General features: G+C 44.5%; 1 protein-coding gene across 1 annotated transcript in view; it reads right to left on the bottom strand.

The window, feature by feature from the left end:
* Nucleotides 1-18,400, bottom strand: part of NCAPH (non-SMC condensin I complex subunit H) — a gene marked incomplete in the record, with an annotated part of 906,630 nt that overhangs the window by 105,485 nt on the left and 782,745 nt on the right.

The raw sequence follows: 18,400 nt of genomic DNA, 5'->3' as shown, positions 1-18,400 counted from the left end.
TGCTCTTATTTAAAAGGACTGGACCATCACCATCAGAAACTTGCTCTGCTTGACATTGATTCAAACTGCTGAGATCAAGGATGGGTCTGAGTTCATTGTTTTTTGGCACTATAAAGAAATCCTAGTAGACCCTGGATCCTCTGACTCTTAAGCAGGGCTTCTTTATCTCCATTGGCTACTTGTCTTCTCTGAGACTGGGTGGAACAGCAGGAAAGGATCTTTGCATTCTCTTTGGGGTCAATAGAAAGCAAAATTGTATAACTTCTTATAAGTTCATAGGTTGGCAGTAGGGTATTGGCCCTAGGGCCTATACAAGCCTAGCCATAACAATTCACAGGCTATTTCTTCCCACAGTATTTACTTCCCTGGACTCGTCTAGCAGGGCGACTTATGTGATCCCCGGTGTGAATTTCCTATCTCCCATGCAATCATCAAGGTTCCTTCTGAAGAGGGCCAAAGAGGCGCTCTTCTCTGCTTGACATATATGGGCAGTCTATTCCAGAGTCTGGGGAGTCTCTGGATAAGGAACCTATCCCTCCAGCATGTTTTGTTCATTGTGATAACAAGGTTTAAATCCCCGGAGCGTGCGTCTCTGAGGGACTGGGATTTCTTTAAGTGTAGCATGTCAAACAGCTCTGGGTTTGACATGACCTTGTATGTTAAGCAGAGATCGCCTCAGAGTAGCCGATATGTGACAGAGTATAGGTGGAGTGTTTTTTAGACTGTCTGCTTAGGGCATCTGCTTTAGGCCTGTGATTCTTTTAGTGAGGTATTTCTGCGGCCTTTCCAGTTGTTGCAGGTGTCTTGAGAGGTGCATACCAAACAAGGAGTTGTATTCTATAATGGGTCTAACAAGGGATGAGTACAGTGGGACAATGACCTCCTTATTTTCCGGATGAAAAGCCCTTATTGATGAGGTGTGCCACATAGAAGGATTTTCTGACTGTTGTGGCAATGTGGTTGTCGAAGGTGAGAGCACTGTCCACCTATGTCCCCAAGTCTCTTATCACACTTTTGGTGTTTAGTGTGCTGCCACCTATGTGGTAATTCACGGGTACATGTTTTTTTCCAAAGGGGAGGACTATACATTTCCTGGCATTGAGCTTGAGCCCAAGGCTCTGGCACCAAGCAACTGTTTCTGTAAGGCCCTTTTGTAGAATATCAACATCATTTGGGGATTCAATAATGGCTCCCAGTTTGCAGTAATCTGTGAACTTTGTTAGCCAGAGTCCCTTAGTGTTGGCCTGTACTTCAGAGAAGTAGATGCCAAACAAGAGCCATCCCAGGACTGAACCTTGAGGCAATCCACATGTCTGGAGCTGGACGTGTGAATGCAACTCTTAATACAAAGGCATCTGGGGTGATGGCCTCACAAGCTTCGGGGTGGGGAAAGTACAGCTGTGTACACTTACCATAAATGTAGATGTTAGAGTATATTCACTGTTGCAGTCATTACATTTGGGTAATCTGCTGGCAGGTTGCCCTCAGTCGGCCTGATTAACAAAGTCGTGGGTCCTGCGTTGGCTGCTGTAATTTCTTCCATGACGTCAGGTCGTCAGGGGTATAAAACATGCAGTCGATGCCATTACATCAGTTTTTCTTGCCCAAGATGTTAGGTGCCCCCCTAATGGGGAGCAAATAAACAAAAATACAAAGGTATACCTCCAACCAAAAGCAAATACACCAAAAAGGCTTTTAAGCATAGTAAAGGAAAGGAGAGGTATAGTCAGAAAAAAATAGGGGTCTGGAGGGAGGGTAACCACGACTGCAACAGTGAATACACTCGCACATCTACATTTATGGTAAGTGTACACAACTGTACTATGTTCTTCGTGTTTCACTGCTGCAGTCATTACATTTTGGTAGATTCCCAAAGCTATGGTTGGGAGGAGGGGTTTATACAGCATTAGGGCCAGCTATAAGGCCCTGCAAGACAGCAGTGGCAAAGCCAGCTCTGAATTTAGAGAAAATTGGTAAATGATAGTGCTTGGTGAAAGTATGTACAGAACTCCAGGTAGCAGCTTCAAGGATAACCCTGGTAGTAACACCTATGAGAAAGGCTGCCGAAGTAGATGCAGCCCTGGTGGAGTAAGATCTGATCCCCAGGGAGATGGGTTTTCCATGGAGCTTATAGCAGAAACGACTGCAATGGCTTATTCATTTAGAAATGGTTTGTTTTGAAATAGCCATCCCCTCTGCCCCTGCAGCAAATGCTACCAGCAATTGTTCCGATTTTCTTCGAGATTTAGTCCTGTCCAAGTAGAAACTTAGTTTTCTGTGCACATGCAAGGAATGCAGAATCCGTTCCCCTTTGCTCTGTGGATTGGGGAAGAAGGCTGGCAAATGAATGGACTGATTAAGAGCCACACTGGAAACCACCTTGGGCATGAAGGATGGATTGGTCCTGACAGATACCCTGTCTACATGAAAGATGATGAAAGGCTCCACTGCCATAAATGCCTGTAATTCAGAAATCCTTCTAGCTGAAGTAATTGCTAAAAGGAAGGCTGTTTTCCAAGAAATAAATTTTAAAGCTGTAGTAGCAGCTGGCTTGAAAGGAGGAAGAGTGAGTTGCTCCAAAACAAAGTTAAGTTCCCAGGCAGGGGTAGGAGCTCTCCTGGGTGGTCTCAAGTTTTTTGCCCCTCTGAGATCCTGCTTGAGCAGGGGATGAGAGAAGAGGGGTGGTTCTGTGTTATAGTGAGCTGAAATTGCTGAGGCGTGGATTTTAATGGAGGAAAAGGACAGGCCCTTGTGAAGCATCTCAGTTAAGTATTACAAAAATCTGAGGTAAATTGGGTGCTGCTATGCTCATCCCTAAAGACTGGTTCCAGGCACAGAATCTTTTCCATTTGTCAGCATAAGATTTTCTAGTACTAGGTCTCCTTGCCTCCAAGATGACATCCATCACAGGTTTGCTGAGGGATGATAAGGGTGAATTTAAGTAATTAGTCAGGCTGCAAGGTTCAATGTTGGAAGCTGAGGGTGCAGAATATGGTTCTCCTGCTGCGACAGCAGGGAAGGGGTCTGAGGCAGGTGCCATGGAGATATTTGAGACACACTGCGCAGGAGGGGGTACCAGTGTTGGCGCAGCCAGTCTGGGGCAATCAAAATCATACTTGGTTTGTCCTGTTTGACTTTTAGTAGAACTTTGAAGAGCAGAGGCAGAGGGGGAAAGGCGTAGACTGATAGGTTTTTCCAGCTGAAGGACAGAACATCCACTTTCCAGGCTTGTTTGTGGGGAGTCCTTGTGCAAAACTTGTCCAACTGGCAGTTCTTGGGGGGGGGGGGGCAAATAGATCTATGTCTGGGCTCCCCCATTCGCTTGTCAACATGTTGAAAATCCATGGTTCCAGTCTTCACTCGTGTGGGTCCATGAGGTTTCTGCTTAGTCCGTCTGCCAGTGTATTCAATTTTCCTGGCAGGAATTGAGCTTGTAGATGCACTTGGTAGCTCAAAAAGTACAGTTTTGTACCTACCATAAATGTAGATGTTCAAAGATCCACATTGCTGCAGTCCTTACATATGGGTAGTCCGCTGTCCTCGGTCGGCCCGAATACCAAAGTATTAGGCTGACGTCGGTCAAGGCGCTTAAAACTGACATCAGGACGTCAGGGTACAAAAGCGCATGACCGACGTCATATCCTCAGTCTTTTCTTGCCCCAGATGTCAGAAGGCCCTAAAAGGAAAGGCCAAAGCCAAAAAACAGCAAAAAACCAACCAACCACCCCTGCACTAACCATATTTACAATATTTACAACCCAAACCACACAACCACCTCTAACTACAGAGGGGAAGGAGGGAGGGTTAATTGGACTGCAGCAATGTGGATCTTCGAACATCTACATTTATGGTCGGTACAAAACTGTACTATGTTCTTCATCTCACATTGCTGCAGTCCTTACATATGGGTAGAATCCCAAAGCAGAGGTAAGGGAGGATGGCAAAACTAAAAAGCATTAGGAGCTGCCAAAATGCCCTGTAAAATTGCAGTGGCAAATCCAGCCCTAAATTTAGAGTAAAGTGGAAGGTGGTAATGCTTAGAGAAAGTATGCACTGAACTCCAAGTAGCTGCCTCCAAAATATCTTTAGTAGCCACCCCCCTTAAAAAAGCTGTAGAAGTGGCAGTAGCCCTAGTGGAATGAGGCCTAATCCCAACTGGAATCTCCTTACCATGATGGGAATAACAGAAAGCAATACAAAAACCAATCCACTTAGAAATAGTTTGTTTTGAAACAGGTTTGCCCTGAGAACCCAAAGCAAATGAAACAAACAACTGCTGAGACTGCCTGAACCCCTTAGTTCTGCTCAAATAATATCGCAACTGTCTGTGTATATCCAAAGTGTGCAAAATCTTCTCCCCTTTATTTTGGGGTTTGCATAAAAAGTAGGCAAATGAATAGTTTGGTTTAAAGCCACACTAGAAACCACTTTAGGCATAAAAGAAGGGTTAGTACGCAAAGACACCCTATCCTTGTGGAAAATTAAGAAAGGCTCAACCGCCATAAGGGCCTGTAATTCAGAAACCCTTCTCGCAGAGGTAATGGCCAACAAAAAAGCAGTCTTCCATGATAAATATTTCAACTCAGCAGTTGCTGCAGGCTCAAAAGGTTGTAGAGTGAGTTTCTCCAACACAAAATTGAGATCCCAAGCAGGAGTAGGAGCTCTACGTGGGGGTCTTATATTCTTTGCCCCTCTAAGGAATTGCTTAACAAAGGATGAGAAAATAATGGTGGGTCACAGTCATAGTGAGCAGAAATTGCTGCAGCATGAACCTTTATAGAGGAGAAGGACAAACCTTTGTCCAATAACTCAGTAAGGTATTGAAGAGCAACACTTAAATTAGGTTTAGAAACATCAAAGTCCTTTGCTGTGCTCCAAATTAAAAATCTCCTCCATTTATCTGCGTAAACTTTCCTTGTACTAGGCCTTCTGGCCTCCAAAATAACATTCAAAACTTATTGTGGAAGCTGAGACCCTCCAGGGTTTAAAACAGAATATGCCAGGCTGTTAGATGTAGAGAGTGAAGTTTGACATTGAGTAAATGACTGTTCTCCTGAGACAGCAGGTGTGGAATCGAAGGCAAAGGCCATGGAGGCTCCCGCACCAGACTTTTCAGTAATGGGTACCAGTGCTGTTCGAGGCCAATCCGGAGCTATTAGAATCATGGTTGGCTTGTCCTGTCTGACCTTCAGGAGTACCTTTGGGAGGAGAGGCAGTGGTGGAAAGGCATACACGTGAAGATTGCTCCAATTGAATGAGAGAGCATCCACTTTCCAAGCTGTGGGATGAAACCTTTTTGTGCAAAACTTTGGCAGCTGGTAATTTAGTGGAGAAGCGAACAGATCTATGTCTGGAGTTCCCCATAACACTGTCAATTTTTGAAATACATGAGGATCCAATTTCCACTCGTGGGGATCCATAATTTGTCTGCTCAACACATCTGCTAAGGAGTTCTGTGCTCCTGGCAGAAACCTTGCCTGAAGATGTAGCTGTAAACTGAGAGCAGTCTCCCACAAAATCATTGCTTGTCTGCATAGAGGATAACAATGTGTCCCCCCTTGCTTGTTGATGTACCACATGACAGGTGTGTTGTCTGTTTGAATCAACACCTGCCCTGGAAGAAGTAAATCCTTGAAAGCTATCAATGCAAATTGGACTGCTAACATCTCCTTCAAGTTGATATGTAAATGTTGAAGTCTGGCAGGCCACGTGTCTTGTACCCATTTTCCATTTAGATGAGCTCCCCAAGCTTTGTCTGAGGCATCTGTCGTTAGAAACTGACTCGCCTCTGGTCGGGTCACAGAGAGTGTCCCTTGTTTAGGTGACATTCCTGAGCCCACCACAAAAATTCCTTTTGAATGCAAGGTATTATCTGAATGACAGTGTCCAAATCTTGGCAGTGTTGCGTCCATACATTTTTGAGATACCATTGTAGCTTCCTCATATGCAGTTTGGCATTGGGAAGTACCAGAATACAAGATGCCATGAACCCCAAGGCTTGAAGGACTGTCCTTGCAGTCAGCCTGGACTGACGAGACAACTGGTGGAAGTAAAGAGAAAGATTCTTTTGTTTGTCCGGGGTCAAAAAGGCCATCTGGGATGCTGTATTCAGTCTCACACCCAGAAAGCACATGTCCTGGGAGGGTACTAGACTGGACTTTATTTCGTTCACAGAATACCCTAGGCATCTTAACACTGACATCACATACTGTAAATGATGAAGAAGTTCGTCCTTTCCTTGAGCCAGAATCAGGCAATCGTCCAAATAAGGATAGATTTGTATTCCTCTTAGCTTGAAGAAAGCTACCACTGGAGCCAGAACCTTTGTGAACACTCTGGGCGCAGTAGATAAGCCAAAGGGCAATGCAGAGAACTGATAATGAAAAGTCCCAGCCCGAAAACGCAGATACTTCCTGCAACAGGGCCTGATAGGAACATGAAGGTAAGCCTCTTTGAGATCCAGAGTCACCATCCAGTGATCTTTGCCCAGTAGAGGTAAAAGCTGTTGTAACGTCAACATTTTGAACTTGGGAATGTCCAGATATGTGTTGAGGATAGATAAATCCAAAATTGGTCTCCACGTGTTCCCTTTCTTTGGTACTAGAAACAGGCGAGAATAAAATCCTAGGCCCACTTCTGGCCGAGGGACCGGTTGTATAGCTCCTATTTGAAGTAGTAGAGAAATCTGTTTGTGAGCCTCTAGTCTTTGCTGAGGAGGAACGTCTGGCATGCCTTTGAAAGGAGGTAAGGTATGGAAATAAAACTTGTAACCTTGGTGTATGATATCCAATACCCATTTGTCTTGGGTAATTAAAATCCAATTTTCTTTGAAGAGTGCCAACCGTCCTCCCAAAGGTGCTGCCAGGCATGAAGGCTCTGGCAGCTGAAAAAGTAGGTCATTGGGCCTGTTTACGAAAGGACTGGCCTCTGCCCTCACTCGAAGACTGTGCAGGTGAACTCCATGTTCTAGGTCTGAAGGAACTCTGAGCTCTGCCCCTACCACGTCTAGATCTACTCCTAGACTGAGAATCAGAAGAAGGATACGTCCACCCCTTAGCAGGCCAATTTCTACTAAACTTTGGAGGCTGAACTTGCAAAAAATCTTTAACAGTCTGCATAGACTTAGCCTTGTCTTCCAATTTCTTCAAGACTGACTCCACAGGTGGACCAAACAACACTTCAGACTGCAAAGGAGCATCCAAAATCCTTGTCTTAACATGGTCAGATAAATTCTGATCCTTAAGCCAGGCGTGCCTGCGAAGAACTGAACCAGTGGCAGCCACCCTAGAAGAGGCCTGCAAAGCATGAAAACCACACTGCAAAGAATGCTTACCCACCTGTTCAGAGACATGCACCAAATCTTGTAATTCTTTACAGTCAATGCCTTCTGCCAGAGCATCCACCTTAGATTTCAATTGTGAAAGAAGAAAATTTTGATATTTCAACATATGAAACTGGCAATTCAAAGCCCTCATAGCTAAGGTAGAAGATGTATAGACCTTCTTTCCCCATCTATCCAAAGCTCTGGCCTCTTTATCTAGAGGAACCGGATTCTTAACTACAGAGGCCTTGACACCCTTAGGTCCCTGACTAACAGTTTCTGGGTCCGCCCTAGGACTCTTATAGAGATATTTATGAGCCTCAGGCACCCTGTAATACCTATCCGGTTTAACAGGTGCAGGGGGCAGAGAATCAGGATTAAGTGAAGCCTCTGAAAATACATCTTGCACAACATCCAGAACAGGGGGTATAGCTAAGGGCCTATGTTGAGGTAAAAACAAAAATTCCCCAAGCCTTTTCCGTGAATCAGAGAAGTCCTGACCTTCCCACTTAAAATGTTCCCTCATAGAATGAAGTGTCTCTGAAAAAGAAAAATCCTCTGGAGGAGAAGCAGAAGGAGTGGAATCTTCTGCATCAGAATCAGAATAAGGAGTGTACTCCTGCAAGTCTTCAGCCGAAGACTCTGAACCATCGAAGCCTGTTCAAAACCTTCCAACTCTGGCTCCACCCTAGGCCTCTTATCAGGAGGGGGCATAGAACCTCTAATCAGAGTAATCAAATCTTCTGCCATTTTAAGCATGTGCTTCTTAGGCACAGACCCTGCTGAACTAGGACTGACACCAGCAGAAGCTAAAACAGGCCTGCCTCTGGAAGAAGCCTTGGAAACAGAAGGAGAGGGCCTAACCCCCCTGGGAAGGGAGGGGAGTACAGAAACCTGAGAAGCCCCTTCAGCCTGACCTGCCTCTTGAGAGGCCACATCCTGCAAAATTAAAGTCTCCCCCTGAGACTCCAGAGAAGCCTCCATCGGAACCACCGGTTCCACTGAAGCCTCTAAAGAACCGGCGTCCGGAACGGACTCATCATGCCTGGATTTAACCGCTTTGTCTTTGCGCTTCGTGGAAGCGGGCGGAGTATCCGACGGCATATTATAATTGCACCGCTTGCCGAAGACCAACCTAGCACAATCTAACCTTCGCTTAATAGTGCGCTCATTAAACCTAGCACAAAAGCGACACCGACCACGCCGTGCTCAGGCCCCAAACAAGGAATGCACAAAGAATGGTAATCCCTATGCGGTATCTGTTTCCCACAAGAAATACAATTATTCACTTTTTCTGACATCCGGTAATACACTGAGGCAAGAAAAAACCAAAATATTCCCAACGGGTACTTAGCCAACTTGGATTCGGTCTGAAACTCGAACTCGAAAATTTCAGAACGCCGAACGGCACTTGCAACGCTGCTTCTGCATCGGACCATGCGGCAAAAAAGACTGAGGATATGACGTTGGTCATGCGCTTTTGTACCCTGACGTCCTGATGTCAGTTTTAAGCGCCTTGACCGACGTCAGCCTAATACTTTGGTATTCGGGCCGACCGAGGACAGCGGACTACCCATATGTAAGGACTGCAGCAATGTGAGATGAAGAACATCTGTGTTCCACAATGCCATGGCTAGTCTACAGAGGGGGTAGGAATGTGTACCCCCCTGCTTGTTTATGTACCACATAACCGTGGTGTTGTCTGCCTTTACCATTAGTTGTCCTGGAAGATTGTAGTACTTGAAGGCTGCCAGAGCATTCTGTACAGCTAACATTTCTTTTTGATTGATATGTAGGTACATTAGATTTGGGTTCCATTTGCCCTGAATGCAATTTCCTGCCAGGTGAGCCCCCCATGCATAGTCTGATGCATCTATAGTTAGGGTTTGGGCAGCAGGGGGTAGTGTGAATGGTAGTCCCTTGTTTTGATGGCAGGCTTCTGCCCACCAAAGGAACTCTAGGTGTTCGCACGGTATGATAGGAATCATTGTTTCCAGGCTGTGACAATGTTGACTCCATAGACTTTTTAGATACCACTGTAGGTTCCGCATATGCAGTCTTGCAAATGGAATTAAAAGAATGTAGGCGGCCATGAACCCCAAGGCTTGCAGTATTTGTCTTGCAGATGGCAGGGCTTTTGTGGCCACTTATTTGAAGTAAATTACCAAGTGAATTTTCTTCTCTGGCGTGAGGAAAGCCATCTGGGCCAGTTGTATTCAAGCTTGCATGCAGGAATGTAATCTGTTGACAGGGTAACCAGTTGTGATTTATTTTTGTTTATGGTGTACCCTAGACAAGTTAGAACTCTTTTAACAAACGCCAGATGATTTAGAAGTATGCCCTGGTTTTCTGCCTGAATTAGATAATCGTCCAGGTATGGGTATATTTGAATATTTCTTTGCCTGAAAATGGAATAACTGGAGCCAGGCACTTTGTGAATACCCTGGGTGCAGTAGACAAGCCAAAGGGCAGTGCAGAAAACTGATAATGCAATTACCTGCTTTGAAGCATAGGTATCTTCTGCAAGATTCCCTGATTGGGATGTGCAGGTATGCTTCTTTTAAATCTAGAGTTGCCAACCAGGCGTCTTTGCCTAGCATAGAAAGTAGTCAGCATCTTGAATTTTGGCATTACCAGAAAGGTGTTTAGAGTAGACAGGTCCAGGATTGTACGCCATGATTTGTCTTTTCTGGGTACCAGAAAAAGCCTGGAATAGAAACCTTGTCCCTTTTCCTCTTCTAGTACCAGTTGAATAGCCCCCATGCTTAAGAGGGAAAGTACTTGTTTTTGAGCTTCTGCCCACTGATTTGGGGGAAGGTCTGGCCACCCGTTTGGTGTGTTGGCAATGTGTGGAAATGAAGTCTGTACCTTGGGACAATAAAAACCCATTTGTCCTGGGTTAAGAGTTCCCAGTTCTTTGCATGAAGAGCAATCTTTCCCCCCAAAGGGGTGGATGAAAGATAAGTACTTGGCAATTTTAAAAGGAAGTCATTGAGACAGTTTATTATAGGGGGGTGTCTTATTTCCAGATTTGGAAGTGGAGGCCCCCCCACTGCTTAGTTCTGAGAGTCCCCTGGGACTGAAACATGGGGATTTTGCTGTGTCTGGGTTTGGCTTGAGAGGATCTGGCAGGGGTAGGAAAGGACAAATTCTTAGTAGGCCAGTGCCTACTAAATCTTGGAGATTGCTCTTGTAAGAAATTTTAAAAGTTTGCATATATTTATCTTATTGCCAAACAGGCAGTCCTGATTTAAAGGAGCATCCAACAATTTAGCTTTAACATGATCAGGCAAAGATTGCTCCTTAAGCCAAGCATGCCTTCTAAGCACAGACCCAGTAACAGCAGCCCTGCAGGAGGCCTCTAAAGAATCAAAACCACATTGCAAAGCATGTTTTCCAACTTGTTCAGCAGAATGTATTAAGTCCTGTAAATCTTTATTTTCCACACAGTCAGGAATCATTTTCTGTTTAAGCAGTCCAATAACACGTTGCTGATATGTTAACATATGAAATTGGCAGTTTAAAGCTCTGATTGCCAAGGTTGCACAAGTATAAACCTTTTTACCCCATCAATCCAGCACCATGGAGTCTCTATCAGAAGGGATAGGATTTTTAGAAGTAGAAGTCTTAATGCCCGTGGGCCCCTGAGAAATAGTCTCTGGATCTGCAACAGGATTTTTGAAAAGAAACTTGTGGGACTCGGGAACCCTACAGTTATCTGTCAGGTTTACTAGGAGAAGGAGGCAGGGAATCGGCGGCCAAATTGGATTCCGGGAAAACATCAACAATGTTCAGTACAGGAGGTACAGTCAAAGGCCTATGTTGACGTAGAATAAGGAAATCCCTAAGCCTCTTTTTTGAATCAGAAAATTCCTGGCTTTCCTAGTGAAAATGCTCCCGTAAAGTATGTAAAGTTTCCCCAAAATAATAATCCTCAGGAGGGGAAGCAGAGGGGATAGAATCCTCATAAGTAGGTATGGACAAATCCAGGTTACCAAAGAGTCAGAAGAAACAGAATCCTGATCAGAAGATTCATAAGCAAGCTTGGCCCTAGGCCTCTTAGAGGGGGGGGTTGACTACCCCTGATTACAGTTATTAGATCTTCAGCCATTTTTATAATTTGTTTTTTAGGCATAGGGGCCTGAGCATGTGGCCTGGGCGCTTGATTTTTTAGACATGGATCAAGATTTAGGCCTTAGTAATGAAGGTATTGCTTTAATATGCAAGTCTGTAGGCCTGAATACACCCTCAGAAGCCGGTGCCTGCACAGAGGCTACGGACCCATCCAAGGTAGAGATATCTGCGTGTTCCATAGTTGAAGTATCTCACGGCATATTGGACTCCGGATGGGTCTCAGTAGAGGCCTGCGAATCAGAAGTAGCAGGTATCAGGGGCTGCGAAAGCGCCTCACTGAGTACCGGCGAACTGGCGACTGGCTTAGGAGAAGCGTAGTCAGCTGTTTTGGACCTTGACGGCCTGTCTCTGTCTTTATCTTTGAGTTTTTACGGAATCTCGGTAGTCGTATGGCTAATCGACGACATTTCTGGATAATTAAACCAAGAACCGGAATAATGAGAGGCAAAAATATAACGACGGCGGATAGTGCGCTGATCAAATAAAGCACAAAACTGACAGTAAGGTACGTCGTGGTCAGGGCCTAGGCAAAGAATACAGTACGAATGAAAATCTTTGTGGTATTTGCTTTACACAAGTAATGCAATTATTAACTTTTACTGACATCGGTAAAGAGCAAGAAAACCTGCCAGCAGATTACCCAACAATGAAACACTAAGAACATCCATGCACTGGTCCAATACCGCAGACTCCCTGTTGGGAGGATGGACTGTGGAGCCCTCTGCCGAGATATCCTCCTTAGTGGATGCAACCATGATGGCATCTTACCCTGAGCTCTGCCTTTATAAGGGTCTCTCCTTGGGCAGGACAAGAACCTTATTGGATTTTCTGGGGACTGGTTCTACTACATCTGGTTCCCCCCAAGCCCTCTGGGATACCAGGTAAACAAGGGCTATTTGGAGTGGGAACCAGTCAAGCCATGGTTAGACCAGACCCAAAGCCCTAAAGAAAGAGACTCCTGGGGGGGGGGGGGCTTCGGTGGTCCACCCTCCAGATTGTTTCATTAATTCCAGTAAGTCCCCAAAGAAGGGGTCTTCACTAGAAAACTCAGGGGACCACTCTCCTTCACAAAGGTTGGTATCCTCTGTGAATGACTCCTACAGTGAATCTAAATGGTTCATCTTGTACTGGCTCTTCATATGGACTTCAGGTGGAGCTGGGTTACAGCCAAGACTGGACATTGAAGCAGGCCTCAAAACTTGGAGTGTCTTGAGGCCTATAGACACAGGCAGTCCTTGAACATGGTGATGAGAGTCCAAGGAAACAGATGGAAGAAGAGAGAGAGCGATGCATCCGACCTAGCTACTGGGGTACCAGTATGAGAGTGAGTGAAGATCCTCTGTCCACAATGTCAAAAGCTAACAGAGGCTGGACATCTGGGTCCAACTCTCCTCATAAACAGGGAACCGAGTGACAGACCGCTGACAGTCAGATCAGACAAAGATCGGAGCAAAAAAGCTAGACACCCTCTGGGAAAGACAGGACTTGGAAATAATAAGTGTCGAGCTTAACCTGGGGTCAACAACCTCGCATCTTGGCTCCAAGATGAGCTAAGCTCCAAGGCCAGAATCAAGAACACCAAGGATGGAGCTGGTGTCTGATGCATCCAAGCTGTACTTACCAGCACAGGGAAAGTTTGCAGAGTGGTCAAGATCAGTTCTCCCCAGCAACAAAAGGTGGGCTGAGAGATGAAGAGAAAAAGATGGAGTCAAAGGCACCACTGTAGCTGACAGAGGACCCAAGGTAGAAACAAAGACTCTATAGGTACATATGGGTTTTAGAATGGAATACTGTTCTATATCTGAGCCCTTAAGGCACCCAAATGACTTGGCAGACCTGGATGAAGCTGTGGCTGCTGGCTTCGACACCTTAACAGGTGGATCCAAGTCTATGATCTGAAAACGAAAGCACACTGATTCGGGTAAGGGAAGGATCCAAAGTAAACTCAGCTGGAGTAATGGGAAGAAAAGGGGGTGTGAAGTCTGGCTGAGGAGGCAATAATAGGAAGGAAATGGGACTACTTTAGGTAGAGGGAGCCCAACAACTCAGAACCCAGAAATGTAGCATCTGGGGTTTTGTGCCAATAAGGCACCAAAACCATGACTTTTGTTGGAGCCAAAAGATTGTAGACCTTTGGATCGAGCTGACTGTCAGTAGAGGATGAGGAACATTTGCACTCACCCTTCTCCGTGTATCTTGTACAGTCATTGCACATACCTTGTCTGTGTCTTTCTTCTCAAACTTCTTGGTCAAAGGAGTTACAGAAACAGGGTCAGCTTCTTGGTCAAAGGAGTTACAGAAACAGGGTCAGCAAAAGTAGAGGGAGTTAGCATGCCCTTAAGTACAAGCTTAGCCATACTATCAGCCAGGGCTCTAGTGCAGAAGGCAGAATAGTCCAAGCACCCCACAGTCAAGTGCATAGGACGCAAATAATATACACACTAGTCATGGCAATCTTGTGGGGGCAGTTTGTGCCCACACTTGACACACTTCATAAACTCTGCAGTAGACTGTTTATATGTTGCTATGGATATCACAAAACAGACTAACACCAAGAAATCCATACATTACAAACGCAATACCAACAAAACCTAAGATAAAGGACTGCGTGTAAATGTATAATCTCTGTATCTATGTATACACACATACTTTTGCTACTTTAACAGCTGATGAAAAAGGTAGTCAGTGCTGCAAACAGCACTACAACAGTACACAAACCACTTAATATGGACTGAGACTATGTAACAATCACAACAGAAACTAATAAAAGGCTTTCTCTAAGTTATTAACTGGAAGAGGAGGCAAGAAAGGTTGACCAACAATCACCATAATCGGAGATCAAACTTTTCTGTGGAGCTCACAGGACCATGTTTGCTGGTGATATTGGCAAACGAGATTTTGGAGATGCTGTTAGGGCAGGATGCTATTAGCAGAGGAGGCAGAGGCTCAAAGACTGAAGATTCTATAGGTGCCAGCCATGGATTCAGTATACTCACAGATTGAGGTGGATGGAAGAGAAGCCTAGATTAAGGAATTCACAAATTCAAGATTATAACTGGTATTGTAATTAAAGAATTTAGCTATATTTGCAGATATTTTGGATTTGATAAATACAGTAAAAGACATGCTGGTGTTGGGAACATTTAGACAGCCCCCCCCCCCCCCACACACACACACACACAAAACACTCCAGACTGTTGCTAAATTACAGTTGTGTAAGTAAACTTACTATAACAGTAGGCGTTCGAATAATCACTGCTGCAGTAGGCTTAGATATATGGGTTATATATTATTCCAAGTATATAACAGCCACCCAGCTTCCAAAGCTTCAGAGCAGCTTCCATGTGCTGAGCCAGTAAGTCAGCTTGAGCTGAGCTGACTAAAGACAGGTTTATGTGCCAATCACCTCAGAGCTTTCATGCCAACAGACAGTGGGAGGCTGAGCCCTGAAATGACAATACTAGGGAAAAAAAAAAAAAAGAAAACTATTCACACCCTAGCATAAACACACACACACACACACACACACACACACACACACACACACACACACACACACACAAGGGGGGTGGAGGCAGGTAGTGGCTACTGCAGCAGTGATTATTCAAAACATCTACCGTTATGCTAAGTTTACTTACACAACTGTTCTATGTTCATCATATGGATCAATGATGCAGCAGCCTTAGCTATATGGGGAGATTACCCTAGCTTACTACATTTCAGAGGTGGAAGGGAAAGGGTCCAAAACCCCTGGAGAATGATCCTAGCAAAGCCTGCTTTAGACCTATAGAAGAAATCAAGCTTGTAATGCCTTGTAAAATATACAGAGGGCCAAGCTGCTGCTTCTAGAATCAGACCCTTTCTAAAAAGCCATAGATGAAGCCAAACCCTGGTACAGTGGGCCTTGATCCTGCCTGGAATAGTGTTGTGGTGGTGAGTACAACAAAAGGCAAACACCTGAGACAACCACTTGGAAATTGTCCATTTTGACACAGGTTGTACCTTCTTGTTACATTCACAAGAAATCAACAAATGCTCAAAAGATTTAGTTCTGCCAAGATAGTATCAGAGCTGTCTGTGGACATCAAAGATATGGAATTTTCTCTCTCTCTTACTTTTAAGTTCAGGAAAGAAAATAGGGAGATGCATAGTTTAGCTTAAAGTAAACATGGATAACACTTTAGATATAAAAGGACTGGTTCTCAAAGAAAACCTGTCCCAGTGGAGTATGAGATGGGTTGACTCACCATAAGCGCTTACAACTCACTTTCCCTGCTTAGGTCACAGCAATCAGTACAACAGTTTTCAATGTTAAGAACCTCAAGTCAGCTAGTTTAGCTGGTACAAATGGAGTAAGTGTTAACTTCTCTAACACAAAATTAAGACTTCAGGGACAGCCTACCAGTCTTCTTGATGGTTTCTTATGCAAAACCCCTTTCAAGGTCATTTTGACATAAGAATGCATTGGAAGAGGTTGGTTCATGGGCAGACATGCTGAAATGGATGATAAATGAACCTTAATGGAAGAGTAAGAAAGCCACAGGATAGTACCTCACAAATATTGTGAGACCAGAGAAAAACTAGCTTTGATTGGGTGCTGGTTATGTTGCTAGGGACAACTAGAAAATTTTTTCAGTTTGCTAATATGTGACTATCAGCAAGCTTTCTTGTCTCCATTTGCATCTGCTGCACATCCTCACTAAACAGGTGCCTAAAGGGAATTAAGACCCTATCATCCAGGCAGTCAGCTCAAGTTGACTGGGGTCAGGCTGTACCCTAAGCAAATTTGAAAAAGTAATCTATAACCAAACTCAACCTCTACCTTCAAATTTACAGAACCTTCCCTTTTACCCCATCAACATAATTTCTGTGCAGAAAGCAGGACAATAACTGGTCTCTACGCCTTCACCATCACCACTCATTAATTTGGGCAAAGGACACTTTACTCATTGACCTTTTAATAAAAGTAGACCACGCTATCCTTTTAAATAAGTCTCATAACCAGCATATGCCCCAGAGTGCCACAATGGTCCAACTCTTTTCTCACTGAATGGACAATTTAAAGATTACCCATGTCCTACACCCTCCCCCCTGAGCCCCAATGTACTCTGCAGGGATCCATCCTTTCCCAAATCCTCTCCCTTTTCTATTACTAAGCTGCCTACCAACCTCCCACACATTCCTATCATCCTTTATGCAGATGACAGTATTTACAAATACAGATCCTCCCATTCAATCATGAAAAGTCATTTTGAAATAGACCTGGCTAACCTTTCAAATTGGCTTCTCTCCCACAGACTTAGAAATAAAAAAATGTTCTTTGGTGCCCCTAGCAAAACTACCAAAACGCTTGCAACTGGACTATCACAACAGCATCACAGGATTATATTGAAACAGGACAAGTCTACAAGTATCTGGGAATATAGCTGGACCCCATCTTTAATCTACAAAGCCAAGTCCGACCCATTAAGTCCAAAATTACAAGCTCCTGTTTTGGTCTAATAAAATCTGTCATTAACCGCCACCCTCAAAGACAGTTGCCATAGCTTAAGGTGTTTTGCTTTTCCACATTGGACATGGACTTCTCCAATCACCACTTTGGGGGAAAAAAAACTCAAAGCCCTCCAAACCTCTAAAAAGTAACATCTATTGCTTCATAGGCATTTGCTCCAAAAGAGCATCACTGCCACACACTACAAATAACCCAGTGGTTCTATCTGAAACTTGGAACCACTTTTTATTATCTGGCATTGCTTGCAAACTCATTAACTTGCACTCATTCCCTTCCCAGCCAACGACTGCATGAGAAATATAATACCCAATAACTTAAGATCCCTCCTAGCACTTACTACAATCTGCAACATCTGTGTTCAAAAAGTACAGTTGTGTACACTCACCATAAATGTAGATGTTCCGAGTGTATTCACTGTTGCAGTCATCACATTTGGGTTATCTCCCTGCAGGTAGCCCTCAGTTGGCCTGAATACCAGAGTCTTCGGATTTCTGCGTTGGATGCTGTCTCCTCTTCCATGACGTCAGGTTGTCAGGGGTATAAAACATGCAGTCGATGCCATTACATCAGTTTTTCTTGCCCCAGATGTCAGGTGCCCCCACAAAGGGAATCAATTAAATGGTATAGTGAACCCCTATCAAAAAGAAAATACACAGGAAAAAATAAATATACCAACCAGAAGGAGAGGTAGAGCCCAGAGAAGTCAGGGGGCTGGAGGGAGGGTAACCAGGACTGCAACAGTGAATACACTCAAACATCTACATTTATGGTAAGTGTACACAACTGTACTATGGTCTTCTTGTTCCACTGTTGCAGTCATCACATTTGGGTTGGTTGCTAAAGCTAAGGAAGGGAGGAGGAAGTTAAAGAGCATTAGGGCCAGCTATTAATCCCTGCAAGACTGCAGTGGCAAAACCAGCTCTGGATTTAGAAAAGATAGGCAAGTGGTGATGCTTGGTGAAGGTATGTACAGAGCTCCAGGTGGCTGGTAGGTAGCCCTCTGAGAAATGCCACAGAGGTAGATGCAGCCCTGGTGGAATGTGATCTTATCCCCTGTGGGGTAGGTTTGCCATGGTGCTTGTAGCAGAAAAGAATGCAATGGGCTATCCATTTTGAAATGGTTTGCTTTGAAATGGCCTTTCCCTCTGCAGCAAAGCGAACTAGCAGCTGCTCAGATTTTCTGATAGGCTTAGTCCTGTCCAAATAGAATCTAAGTTGTCTGTGCATGTCCAGAGAGTGCAGTATTCGTTCCCCTTTGTTTTGTGGATTAGGGAAACAAAGTAGGCAAATGAATGGACTGATTTAGGGCCACAGAAAACACCACCTTGGGCATAAAGGAAAGATTAGTCCTGAGGGAAACCCTGTCCGCATGGAAGGTAATGAAGGGTTCTACTGCCACGAGGGCCTGTAATTCGGACACTCTTCTTGCTGAA

Source organism: Protopterus annectens, chromosome 9.part0, assembly GCF_019279795.1.
Source record: "Protopterus annectens isolate FY-2018-M chromosome 9.part0, PAN1.0, whole genome shotgun sequence".
Taxonomy (NCBI): domain Eukaryota; kingdom Metazoa; phylum Chordata; order Ceratodontiformes; family Protopteridae; genus Protopterus; species Protopterus annectens.
This window is presented reverse-complemented; position numbering and strand designations above follow the sequence as displayed.